This window comes from Hibiscus syriacus, unplaced genomic scaffold (assembly GCF_006381635.1).
Source record: "Hibiscus syriacus cultivar Baekdansim isolate YM2019G1 unplaced genomic scaffold, ASM638163v2 tig00110637_pilon, whole genome shotgun sequence".
NCBI lineage: Eukaryota > Viridiplantae > Streptophyta > Magnoliopsida > Malvales > Malvaceae > Hibiscus > Hibiscus syriacus.
In genome coordinates, this window is record NW_024062808.1 from 4,514,247 (window position 1) to 4,528,896 (window position 14,650).

Genomic DNA, 14,650 nt, shown 5'->3' on the forward strand with positions numbered 1-14,650 from the left:
TATTATGGACTCTGGTGCATGTATCATTCCCCCACTCCTTAAAAGGATTCGTCCTCGAATCTGAAAATCCAAAAGAAAGAGATTTGGATGTGTTGAAAGAAAAACTTGTGAAACATTTACCAGGATCAATGTGATGTGTCTTTATGCGTTTTAGTCGAGGTTTCTTCTTTGTAGGAACCGATTTCTTGAAGTTTTGAAATGATCTTTTGCATACAAGTCTTGTAATCTGATGTTTTGGTTGAAATTCAACATGGCGCCGGCCACTGTTGGCTTTATGTATGATTATTTCAGATAATTTCTCCATGGTTTTATTTGTGTGTGGCGAGAATGAGTGTTTAAAAACCATGTCAACTGGTTTGTTAAAGTAATCCCTTAAGTCTCCTAAGTGGGGTTCATGAATTAATGATTCCCGGGAGGAGCTTTGTGGACTGTAGAACCTGTTTAGTTAGCAAGGAAACTCATATACAAGATAAAGCTCATTAAAAGAACTTTTAAAAGTATCAGTAGAAATATCAAAAATATCCGAGTTATCGTGATATAAATCTTTGATATGTTCAATTCTCGGAATACTAGTATGAGTTTGATAGGTAATAGTATACCTTCGTGGTAGTGTATCGTCTACTGTGTTTTGCTTACCTTGGTATGTTACGCACTTAAAGGAGTTGTGTTTAGTATGGATGACAACTTCACGAGCCTTACCTTGTAAGAAGGAGAAGAAGTATGTTACAATGTCATTAAAATGAGTAATAAAATACTTACCTTTGGACTCTCGTAAATCATGACTCTTCATTGATATAGCATAGTGATTAGGGCTTTCAGGTGGTAACCCGTCAGGAGGGTCACCTAGCACTATTCGACAACTCTTAGCGATAGAAGATGGTGTGGGCCAGTCTTGTGTTGCTTTTACTTTCTCATCATTTACATGGATTCCCTGTGCATGAACTATAAAGCATGTGGAGTTGTTCAAGTCATGTTTCGTCATTAAGATGACGTTACGACTAAGGCTTTCATGGATGTAGCCTTTTTGTAACAAATTTAACTCTTTGGTTTCTTCGAGATTATATGTTTGACGAGGTATGATGGAACCTTGAATTAGATTGGTTTGGTGTTGTTTTCCTTTTTCCAGTGGTAATCCTTCAGGTGGATCACCTAATTCTTCTTGAAAATCCTGTAACAAAGATGAAAACACACTAGGCAAATCCTTGTTAATGTTAGAAATCGAAACAATTGATTCTCTAAAGCGAACAAGGATGGAAGACTGTTTGTAAAGAAGGTTCTCTCTCAATTCTTTTGTGCTCACACATAGATTTTGAGTTACTCTTTTCTTCTCACAGTTAGGTTCACTCACCTCCCATGGGTCATTATTCTTTTGGCTTTTGTAACTAGTTACCTCTTTTTCTTTTGCCTCTTTCTCAGCTTTTTCTTTTTTTGCTTTCCCTACCTCCTCACAAATTATCATTTGATCTTTAGGGGCTGGAAGTGTGTCATTCTTTGCTGGTCGTTCTTTCTCCTTGTCAGGTTTGTCATCTCTTAGCCTTTTTAGAGAAGATGGAGCAGAAGACGAGGAAGGATTTGAAGGATTACCTTGGTAAGAGGATGAAGTACTTTGGTAATGTTCTCAGAATCTCCTTTGGATTTGTACTTCGATTGTCATTGCTTTCTTTAGTGTATCTTCAAGGTTTTCGTACCCATGGAGGTCAAGAAGATCAGTGATGTTTGAGTTCAAGCCGATGACGAATCTTGACACGGTGACCTCTTCTTTTTCGGTTATGTTAGCCCTATTGAGTAAGGACTGCATCTCCTTGTAGTAGTCTTCAACTGAACTTCTGCCTTGTCGAAGTCGGTGTAGTCGTAGTTTAACTTCTCATGTATAATGTGTCGGTAGGAATCACTTCCTCATGGTTTGTTTGAGGTCGGTCCAAGAAGTGATTGTTGGAATTTGGAAATTCTAGATCTTTTTCCTTGTTTGCATCCACCAAGTTCGAGCATATCCTTCGAATTGCATGGTAATGAGGGGAACTTGTTTAGCTTGGGGGTAGTCATGGTATGCAAATATGAGATCAAATTTTCCTTCCCAATCGATGTACCTGCCCGGATCGTTGTCTCCTTTGAAAGACGGGATCATGAACTTTGGTTTTGCAAAGAGTTCGGGTGCTTGGAAACGTGGTTGTTCTCGCCTGGGTACCAAAAGTTCAGCATTGTTTAGTCTTGGATTCAGGTTTGGTAGATCCAGTTGTGGTTCTTGTCGTTCTCTCACGGTATTGGTAAGTTCATCAAATCTTTCAACTTGAGTCGTGAGTCGTGCAAGTGCGGCTAAGATAGCCGTAAGTGTCTTGTTGTTATTGTCACACATCCTGAAATCATAACACTCGAAAGAAAATTTTAAAGTAAAATAAAAATAAAAGAAAGAAAATTCAACAAAGCAAGAAACCTCACAAGTCACTCCAAGAAAGTAACACAACGAGAGGCAAGTAAGCCGATCTTGTACTCTTTAAAACTCATTTTACCAAGTAGTCTTTCACAGTTCGTATCGGAGTTTGATTACTAGCAAAGGCGATAAGAAAAACCTAAAAGCTCTAAGAGGCCAAACAAAGGTTAGACTCCAAGAGAACGAGAATGCAAAGAAGGAAGAAGTATGCAAACTCTTTACTCCTACTAACACAAGGAAGATAATGTGTTAGATAATGCAAAAGAACAATAACAGGGAAAAAACAAAAGAACCTAAAGTACTAAGAGTCAAAGAAAAAAAAGGACCAAACCAGAAAACCTAGAAAACGCTAGATCAACTTGAGAAACGTTTTTGAGGGTGTTACCGGTATCCAAAAATTCTGGAAAAATTCTTGAATGTCTTTCGATGCGTCAAGAAACCACCTTTAAAATTTCAGAACCAAATACCTTCAGTAGTATCCAGTAGACTCTGTTGAATGGTGAGTCCTCAAACAATCTGTTTTTCTTGATCGCTTTGTTCGAAGTTGTTCTTTATCTCCAAAAATTCTTATTTTTTGTGTGAATTATATCCAATATATGGAGTTTCAATCTGGAAATTTTCACCACAAAATTCATCCTGTAGAATTTTCAAGAAATTCGACAATATTCTAGATCGAATCTGCCGATAAAACTTGAATGATGTATTTGAAAGATCTAATGAACTCTGATCGAAGTGAATTTTGGATTGGAGATTAAACTTAAGATGAATATGATATCTGGAGAAAATAAGCCCTAAATACCTTTGTTTGCAAATTATTTTTGAAATTTTGGCTTTTTGTTTTTTTGTTTTTTTTCCTTTTTTATTTGTTTTTTTTTTTTTAAAAATAGCAAACTAACAAGAAGGATTTGAATCTAAATTAAAATTAAATAAAAAAGAACCTGAAATAATGAATCTTTTCTGGATTAGCTCCGTTGGGGTACCTTGACAATTTTTTGTGCAAGAATAAGCAAGATTGCTTGCTTCTTTCCAAGAATCGGCCCAACTCTGATACCAATTGATAGGGAAGCGGTGGCGGATTGATGAACGTTGCTCTTGTTGAAGAATCAAACCTAGAAAGCTCTAGACTCGATTAAGAACAAAGGGGATGAATAGGGGAAGGTGGCGGTAGTAACTAGGATTCTTTAGGGTTTCTTCAAGGCAATAAGATTAGAACAAAATAAACAAAAGATAAAGAAATTGAAAATAAAATAAGATAAGATAATAAAGAAATCAAAAGATCTCCCTTACGAAGGTGGACGGTAAAGATGATTGATGGTGTAGATGGATTTGTGGAAAAATAGATGGATAAGTGTCCTATCGAACCCTCCTAGTCGCAATGAAAAGGAAAACTCGATAAATGGTTCTAACCAACCCTCCTAGTCGTGATGAAAAGGCAAATTGGAGTGTGAAGATTAATCTCCCTCACAAGAACTTGAAAGAACTCCAGGAGAAGAAGCTTCGAAGGCACAAGGCAATCAGCACTTGCAAAAACGAACTCTCGTTGTATTATTAATCAAAGAAATCTTGAATTACAAAGTTTAATGAAGCCTCCTTTATATAGGGGCTAAGTTCTAAAGATCCTAAATAACTAATGAATAAAATAATAATAAACTAAACATATCTTAACTCTAATTCCTAATAAAATAATAATAACTAAAGATAATACTTTTAACCCAACCTTAATTCCTAATAAAATAATAAATCTAATCCTAAAAGATAATGCATCATCCTATATTAAGTTATATTACAAATAATCAATAAAAATATTGAAAATTCGTAATATTTACAAAATCCCGTATTAATCCCGTATAGGATTTTCTGCATGCACCGTCTTCATTAAAATAGCCATATCTTGAGTTCACGATATCGGATTGATGCAATTCAAGAACCGTTGGAAACATAAGAGACAGACGGTCGTATCTCCAGAAGACTACTTGACTAAATAAGATCAGGATCCCATTCAAAAAGTCGTTGTAAGTCTGCTTCTGTTCTGATCTTCTTTTCCAATGCTTGGACGAGTGGATCATTTGGAAGAGTTATTACTTCTTCCTTTGATGTGAGCCTTGTGATGCATGTATAAATAAGCCTATGTTGATTTCAGCCAAACCCTAGCTTTAGGGGAAAGATGTATTTTGATGAAATTATGTTATGGGTTTGATTCTAGAGGTCTTGAAGTCTTGAATAGAGGTTGGTTTCATGCTTGAATCAAGTGAAAATCATGAAAACCCTAGTCTTGGGTAAATAAACCATTAGGTTAAGGAAGATGATGGTAAAAAATTGTAGAAAAATTCCCATGGCTTAGAAATGATATTTGAAAGGTTCTAAAAGCCTTAGAAAATTTTTTGGGCCAAAGTGTAATTTTTCAAAAGTTGATGGACGTATTTAATTTTGAAAAAGTTATGGGTTGATTGTGCAATTACTCAATAATTGATGTAAAATACTGGAAATTACTGTTTCAGGGCTGAAATTGAATTTAGAATGTGAAATTAAGCCATTTTGGAAAGTTGACAAAGTTTAAGTATAAAATGGTGAATATTGAGAAAGTTAGTGGCTTAAGTGGTAATTATGGTATTATTGGGATATTGGTTGTAAGTTTAATGTTGGAAATTTATTTGGCTTATTTGGGCTTGAATAGCGGAATTTATGACAATGACCCATTATGAATAAATAGGAAAAGTTAAGATGAAGTTTAAAAGAATTCAAAAATAATAGTACTTTTGAGTATTATTATTTTGTAAAAATGTTAGTAAGGATACTAACATTGTACTTTATCTTTGTATATGTTATTATGAATGCTTGTGTAGATCGTGATCAAATTTGTGATACAAGCAAACCAAAAGGCAATGAAAAAGTTCAAGAATAGTTGGACTTCCTCAGTAAGGCATAATAATTAGGCACACCAGGTGAGTGCATTTATTATGTACTTATATGATATGAGGACAACTTGCGATGAGTCAACCTCGAATGTTTTTATAAAAACATGTTTTATCGTATTTTAAAATATTTTCATAAAGTGTGTGAAAATGATTTTTACGAATGATTTTAAGGTATGAACTGCCCTAAAACAAATCGATGTGTTTCATACAAATTATTATTTGTTGATGGTTTGGAATAAATGTTTAACCTGAGATTTGGATTTTAAAGCCTATTGTATGTACATGGAGAGCTATAGGTGCAATAATAATACCATAAATAATATGGTATTGTAATAGTACTTTATGTACTATAACATTATGTATGTAATTCGCATACTTGATGTGAGATGAATATCTATCGATCTAGAAAATGCTTGTTGCATTTACGTAAGAGTACTTTGTGTACTTGGAGTAGCACTTTGTGTACTATGGAAAGAGTACTTTGTGTACTTGTAGTAATACTTTGTGTACTATGGCACTTTGTGTGCAAGGATGGTAGTCTTATGGGATTACTATTCTGAAAGTGGTTAGTTTCATGTTATTGTGTACCTTGCATTCTCATTTGTGATACATTGGGTTATGAATGGATGTTTTGGAATATACTGATTTATATGTATGCTAGGCATATGAAATACTGTTTAGCAGGTTACTTGATGGAAACTTTACTTATCAAGTCATTTTTTATGCTTTTATGTATTTTATACGATAAATCATATTTTGAGCTTATAATGGTTTACTCATGCTTTTAAAATGCCTTATTTGTTTTATTATGCCTCACTAAGTGTATATTTAGCGTATGATGATTTTCACGCTTAGGTAATAGAATACGATCGAAGTTAAGGGTGTAGCTAACATCTATCAAAGATTGCCCCATCAGTAACAGTATGACATCTCTAGATGTTTATTTTGATATTACTAGTTGACATGTACTTAGATAAATGGTGATACTCTGATAAGATACTTGGTATTTAGTTGTAGTATTATATTATGTTTGAACTTAAACTATTGTTTGATGGATTTTATCATTTATATGTGTGTGTGTGTGTGTGTGTGTATTTGAAAAAAATTTATAAACTATTTTATTAAATTGTTATATTTAAAGAAACAAAATTTTACTGGTTTTCAAGTACAGAGATATTTTGAAAGTCATGTGACATTTATGACTCGTGTACGGGGATGTATACGGGAAATGGGTGTTACATTTATTCGTATCATTGCTACATGTTTAGCTAATCCTTGGCTGAAAATGAGAGGATTTTATGTGAGAAGTGTGTACATGCCACTAGGATGTCAAAGTTACTGATATGGTGTCAATGTTATAGGATTGATGTCACTCCTCACTAACTTAAGTTGTTATTATGGATGTTCTGTTAGATGTCGGGAACTACGGATAAAGGTAAGAAAGTTGATAATGTTGAAAGAAAGGTCGAGATTGAAATCGACCCAAAAAGATCTGACATGACTTCAGTTTCATGCCTAAGAAGGGTTGGAGTTGTAAGGGATTTTCCTCTATTTTGTGGAAGAAATGCCCCAGCGTTTAATGTAGTTACTACATTAGAGGAGTCAATTAAAAAGTTTAAATGGATTACAAGATAAGTTGAATCAGATAAGGATCCATAGGAGATTATTTAATCCATTAATGACTCTGAGGTTTCTACAGGTAAGCTTAAATATTAGAGGAAAATTTAAGTTAAGCAATAAGTTGCTTAAAGAAATATTGATTTGAGATAGAGGAAATAAGTAAGCAGTAAGTAAGTTGTCCTCTAAAAGTTTAAAAAAATCTTAGTTATTAGTGAATCAGTTGATAATTATGTTATCATTCTAAAGGTTTTAAAATGAGTTGAATGAGATTAGATGTTCAGTTTTATGGACTTGATAGAGTTACCTTGCGAAGGTAAAATTTATGGAATGGATTTCCCACCCCTTCCATGCTACAATGAATTATCTCTTAGATTACGATTGATTTGTAAGAACTTGAAAAGTTTCGAGTTCGTAGTGGTAGGAAAAAGAGTAAATTTATTTACTAGTGTGATTTTAGCATTAACTGCTATGAAGTTATTCCTACAAAGTTTTCAAGTCATCTTATTAAATGACATGGACATTTAGACCTTTATAGTTGAAATGGAAAATGTTTCAACTACTCAAGAATATTTTCAATGGAGCTAGAAAAATTATACATATTACCTCAAGAAAGAAACAAGAAATTTTGCAATAAAGGTATTCTATTTGACTTGAATATCAAGTGATAGGATAGCGGTAAACCCTATGGGTCATGGTTTTAGTGTGACTCGAATATGTAGAAAATGCATGATAAAGATTCAAGGGGTTGTGTTCACCGCAAATCTGATGGAATTTCATTTTGAAGATTTTGATATTATTTTGGGTATAGATTGGTTGTCTCCACATCATGGATGGGTCGTTATTCGCAAGAAGCGATTATTTTTAAAAGATGTGGAGGGTTCAAAACTTATAATAATTTGTAAGAAAGTGAAATCGTCATCCACTGTGATATCAACAATTACTGCAATGAAAATGATGTCGGAAGGGTGTACAACTTTTCTGGCTAATATGATGAACACTCAAATATAGGAAGTGAGGTTGGATGATATTCCCATAACTCAGGAATTTCCAAATATTTTTTTAGATGAATTACCTTGGTTACCTTTGTATCGAGAGGTGGAATTCAAGATTAATGATTATCAGGGTATTAAGCCTATTTCTATGGTTTCATATCGAATGGCTCCAACCAAGTTAAGAGAACTAAAGGCTAAGTTACAATAGTTGCTTGATCAATGTTTCATCAGATAGAGTGTTTCACCTTGGGGAGTACATGTGCTGTTGGTGAAAAGAAAGATGAATCTATAAGGTTATGCATAGATTATCAATAGTTGAATAAAGTGACAATAAAAATAAGTATCTACTTATGAGGATTGATGGTATGTATGATCAATTGGAAGGTACAACAATGTTCTCTAAGATTGATCTTCATTCTGGATACCATCAATTGAAGATTATAGAGGACGATATTCCTAACACAACTTTTCAGACGCGATATGGACACTATGAGTTGTGATGATTCTATTCGGTTTAATGCACTTGCAACATTTATGGATTTTATTAATCGAGTATTCCAACTTTATTTGAATCAAATTTTGGTGACTCTTTGAGAGAAAAATTAGTACACCAAGGTATCGAAATGTTAATTCTTGTTGACAAGCTGTTTTTCTTGGCCATGTTGTTTTAGCAGATGGCATAAGGGTAGACCCCAATAAAATTCATACTGTAGTGGATTTGAAATCCACAAAGAATGTCTCAGAAGTTTGGAGTTTCTTAGGACTTGTTTGTTACTATCAAAGGTCTGTGAAGAACTTTTCGATGATAGCCTCACATCTAACCAAGCTTTTAAGGAAATATGTGACTTTTATTTGGATGGAGAAGTGCCAAGGGAGTTTTGAAATGCTAAAGAAGATTTCAATAGAGGCACCAATGATTGTACAACCTGAGTAGGATAAGGATTGTGTGGTTTTTAGTGATGCATCTCATAACGGCTTGGGATGCTTATGTAAGAAGGGAAAGTTGTCGTATATGCCTCGAGACAGTTAAAGACTCTCGAGAGGAATTACATGATGCATGATTTAGAGTTGGCAGTAGTCCTATTTGCTTTAAAGATTTGGCGTCATTATCGGTATGGTGAGCGGTGCTATATTTATACAGATCACAAAAGTCTAAAGTACTTGTTGACTCAAAAAGAGATGAACCTGAGATAGAGAAGATGGATAGAGATTTTAAAGGAAGATAGCACCTTGATTGTTGAGTTAAAGTTAAAGCTGATGCTTTTAGATCATATAAGAGAATTAAAAAAGACGAAAAATGCTTGATAATAATTATGTAAGTAGAAAACGGCAAGATTAAGGACTTTGACGTAAGGTCCAACGGATGTTTATACGATCGTTGGATCGTTGGAGACTTTGTATTTCCGACGATGAAGAATTAAAGAAAGATATTCTTTTGAGTCATTATAGTTCGTTAACTATGCATTCAGGTGGAAATAAGATGTATCAAGACATAAAGAGTCGATATTGGTGGCCTGGCATGAAAAGAGCTATCAAGAAAATTATGGCAAAGTGTATGACATGTCAATAGGTTAAAACTAAACATCAAGTGCCTTCCAGATTGTTGCAACTGATCTCGATTCCTAAATGAAAGGGGAACGAGTCACTATAGACTTTGTTACAGGCTACGTTTTGAAACCCAGCAAGAAAGATTCAATATGGGTGTTACATTTATTCCTGTTCAGACAGATCACTCGATGGATAATTTGATGAGTTATACAAAAAAGATATAGTTCGGTGACATAGAGTGCCTATGTCGATAGTATCTGACAAAGATCCTGTAATACCCCAAATTTTGGTTAGTGACCAAAATGTAACTTTTGAAAGTTTTATGGTCAAAGTATAAAACTTGGAAAAAAATTAGGGAATTAAGTGATAAAGTTCCTAAAAAGAATTTTATTCCATAAATATATAGTTTACTCTTTAGAGTGAGGTTTTATGGAAATTATATTTTGGATTTGGACTTTTAGTAAAGAAAAATTATAAATGGTTAAAACCGGTAGGGAATAGGTAATTTCAGATTGAATTGAAATTTTACAAAAATTTCAAGGATGCTATAAAATGGTTGGAAATATTATTTTAATATTTTGGATCAAAGAAATTTGGTCTGAAAATATGGAATTTTTCAGATTTAATCGAAACAGTGGAATTTAGTGACTAAAATGCAAGTTTTGAAATTTCATTGGAAATTTTAGAAATTAAAGTCAAAATAATTCATCTTTGACTTTGAATTATGATAAGGATGAGTTGTCATGGTTTTATGATAAATAAGAAGATTCATTAAGGGTAATATGGTCTTATCCCAATTAAATGAGTATTATATTCATTTAAGTGGAATATAATGAAAAATACTATGAAATGCACCCAACATATCATTTCACTTGTTCATCTTCTTCTCCAAATCAACCGTGGGTTCTCTCTCAAGGTAAGAGAAAAATTTCAACTCAATTTTCAAGAAATTTACTTAGGATCTTGAGTAAGTTGTAAATAGAAAATTGTTATACGTGAAAAACTCTATCTTTTGGTACCAGTATTGCATGGTAATCTTGTTGGTGTTCAAAGATCCCAAATTTAAGGGTTTGCGTTCATATAAGGGATCATGAAATTGATGATGGATCTTGATGTTTGTGAAGTAGTTGATTCATATTTAAGCATGTATGATGATTAGAACATGTTTAATCTTTTTAGAACTTGTTCTTTAAGTTTCGTCCATGGATGGTTTGATTGAGAAAAATTATGGAAAATTATATAAGGATTGGAAATGATGAAGGAAGTATTTTACAAGCCTTAGAAAATTTGAGGACCATTTTGTAAGTTTTGAAAAGTTGGGGATCAATTTGAAAATTTTGGAAAATAGATGGGTTGTTATGTAAATGTTATATAATTGATGTACTATGCTGGAAATTGTTGATTGGGAATTTAAATGAGTGTTATATGTGAAAAATGACTATTTTGGGAAGTTTGAAAAGTTTTGTGATTTAAGTACAACATTTAAATGGTAATAATTTCAATAATGGAATTATTGGTATTAAGAATTTAGGTGGTAAAATGGTGAAGGACCATTTTGAGTAAATTGGAAAAGTTGGTTTCAATACCAAAAAGAATTAATAAATGTTAAAGTATTTTGTGGTGAATAGTTTGAAGCATGATTATGGAATTTATTTTGGAAATATATATTTATGTTAGTACAATACTAACATATATAGGTATGAATCTATATTTTGTACAGATTGTGATTTACTCGGTGTTCAAAACGATTCGAGTACAAAAGAAAAGGGTTATTGTGGACAATAGTGAGGCTTATATTTTGGAAAATTATAAAGTGTCAAGTTGAGTGCAATACATGCATGAAATTATACATGGATGTTTTATACATCATCAAGAAGACTTGCGATAAGTCGACCTTGTTTTATCAGCATGATATTACACCATATTTTTTTAAATTGACATGACATTGATATGTCAGAGTATGAAATTGATTTTGGAAAATGTGATATTGTACCATGAATGTTATTTCAGGTATGAACTACCCAATGTTAAATATTGATAATATACTGTGCCATGGATGGATCAAATAAAATAGATTGTATGCCCAAGTAAGTTATTGAGGGATAGGGTATAGTTGGCATGCCATAGAGTCCAGCAGCAGGCTGCATATTCGGGAATACACTAAAGGATACCTAGTGTATATGGTGGGCACAACCTTATGTGTCATATTCGGGACTGTACTTAAGGATACCTAGTACAGATGGTGGATACGACCTTATATGTCATACTCGGGATTGCATTACGGTGCATATATTTGACTCGTGTACCAGGGTCCTCAGGGTTGTATATTGGGCTATTATATATGGTTTATGGTTTATTGGTTAATAAATGGTAATTTATGCAAATAAGCTTACAAGTTTATGAAATGAATGGCAAGTATATTGGAAAGAATATTTTTTTATATTCAGTTATGATATCACTATCATGGTAAAATATTGGATATGCTATTAGCATGGTTTTATAGTATTTTATATGAAATTTAAATTCATGCATGAATTGTATTGCACTGTTTATTGTTGTAATTGCCTCACTAAGTATATACTTAGCGTGTGATGATTTTCACGCGTAGGTAAAAAGCCAGTAGTGGAATAAGGAGTTCAAAGAGATATCAAGCATCAAGAAGTATATTTCTATATCAGTAAGACATCCTAAGATGTAATGTAGACTTAATTAGTGGCATGTAATTATTAATGTTTTATTTGTTTTGTTGAACAAATTTGGAAACAAAATGATAATTTTATGAGTTTTGTATAATGCTGAAATTATTGTAGCAGTTACTGTAGCAGTACTGTAGCAGTACTGTAGCGTATCAATACATTGTAGCAGTTACTGTAACGTATCGATGCATAATATTAATTCGATGTTTTGATGCATCGATGCTCTGTTCATGTTACTGTAGCGCATCGATGCACTGTTCACTGTTCACGGGTACTGTTCATCACTATTCATAAAAAATCTTTTATTTTAAATTTATTATAATTAAACATATTTTATATGATATGATAATTTTGATAATATCAATTACCATTTTAAGAAAATAAAGTTTAAATCGATTTTGAAAAAAAATGGTCTTCGAAAATTCGGGTGACATTTATAATCTGTATAGGTATAATTATACGGGTTATGAGTGTTACAGATCCAAGGTTTACTTCGAGATTCTAGTAATCCTTGCACAAGGCCTTGGGTACTCGATTGAATTTCAGTACAGCTTATTTCGCAGACGGATAGTTAGTCTGAGCGATTCAGATTTTTGAAGATATGTTAAGGGCATGTGTGTTTGAGTTCAATGGATCATGGGAAAGGTATTTGCCTTTAGTAGAATTTTCTTATAATAACAGTTATCAGTCGAGCATCAAGATGTCTCCGTATAAACCCATTTATGGGATAAAGTGCCAAACACTGTTAAATTGGCTCGAGCTTAAAGATTGAGATCTAGTTGGTCCTGATTTCGTGAAAGAATGAAAGTTAAGCGGGGTTTATTCAAGATAATCTCAAGATAGCTTCCGTACGAAAAAAGTCTTATACAGACCTGGAGGAAAAAGAGATTGAATATCAAGTGAGTGATAAAGTATTTCTCAAGGTATCGCCTTGGAAGAAAGTATTGTGATTTAGACAAAAAAAAAAGTTGAGTTCGAGATTTATTGGACCTTATGAGATTTTGAAAAGAGTCAGACTAGTGGTTTATCAATTAACATTGCATTCTGAAATAGATAAGATTCATAATGTTTTCCATGTGTCGATGCTCATGAAGTATCGATTAGATTTGTCGCACATTATCACACCGGAGGATATAAGGACCCGACCAGATTTGACCTATGAAGAGGAACCGATTAATATTTTGTCTTGATAAGTCAAAGAACTATAGAACAAGACGATTCATTTGGTCAAAGTTCTTTGGTGGAATCATAAATGCCAGTAAGCGAATGAGGAAAGAGAAGAGGACATGAAAAGATAGTATATGCCCCTCTTCACTTCAAGTACGCACTAAAATTTAAGGACGAATTTTTCTCAAGGGGGAGAGTTTTTATACCCAAAATTTTGGTTAGTGGCCAAAATATAAGTTTTGAAAATTTATTGGCTAAAGTATATAAGTGGGAAAAGCTCAGGGACCTAAGTGGTAATTTTCCAAAAATAATATTTATTCCATAAATGGATAGTTTACCTTTGAGAGTGGGGTATTTTTAAAATCAGATTCTTGATCCATAATTTATGTTGAAAACTATAAATGTTTAAAGCCCGGTAAGAAATCGATAAATCGGATCGAATATAAATTTTAGAAAAAATTAAAGGATGATAAATTAGGCTTAAAAATATTATTCATGTTAAAATGAATGAAAATAATATGGATCATTGGATTTGAATATTTATTTCCATGTTAAATTTTGATCGTTGGATTAATGTGGCAAGATTGAAATTTTTGGAAAATTGCTTGGTAAAATTGAAAAAACAGGGTAAAATAATTTTTTCATCTTTGACTTTGGAAGATGATGAGGTTTATATGGCTTGGTATTAAGGTAATTATCAAGTTTCATTAATGGCAAAATGGACATTTCTCATTAAATGAATATTTTATTCATTTAAGCTTAAATAAAAGTTAAATTAACATGAAAATTTCATGAAACTTAGGCCATTTTTCAGCTCCATTTCGTGCTCCCCATGAACAAGGTAAGAGAAATTTTATTTTTCATTTTTGAGCAATTTCCTTTGGATTTTGGATTATACCATGAAATAGAAAATTGTTCTACGCGAAAAACGCTATCATTTGGTACCAATATTGCATGTTAATCTTTCTTGTGTTCAAATATCCCAAATTTTAAGGTTTATGTTCACACTAGGGTTTATGAAATTGATGAAGGATTTTGATGTTTTTGATGTTGTAGAATCATATACAAGCATGATTGTTGATTAAAATCACTTGTAAATTGCTATATAAGCCTATGTTGATTTTGGCCAAACCCTAGATTTAGGGGAAATATGTATTTTGATAAAATTAAGTTAGGGGTTTGATTCTAGAGGTCTTGAAGTGTTGAATAGAGGTTGGTTTCATGCTTGAATCAAGTGAAAATCATGAAAACCTGAGTCTTGGGTACATAAACCATTAGGCCTTG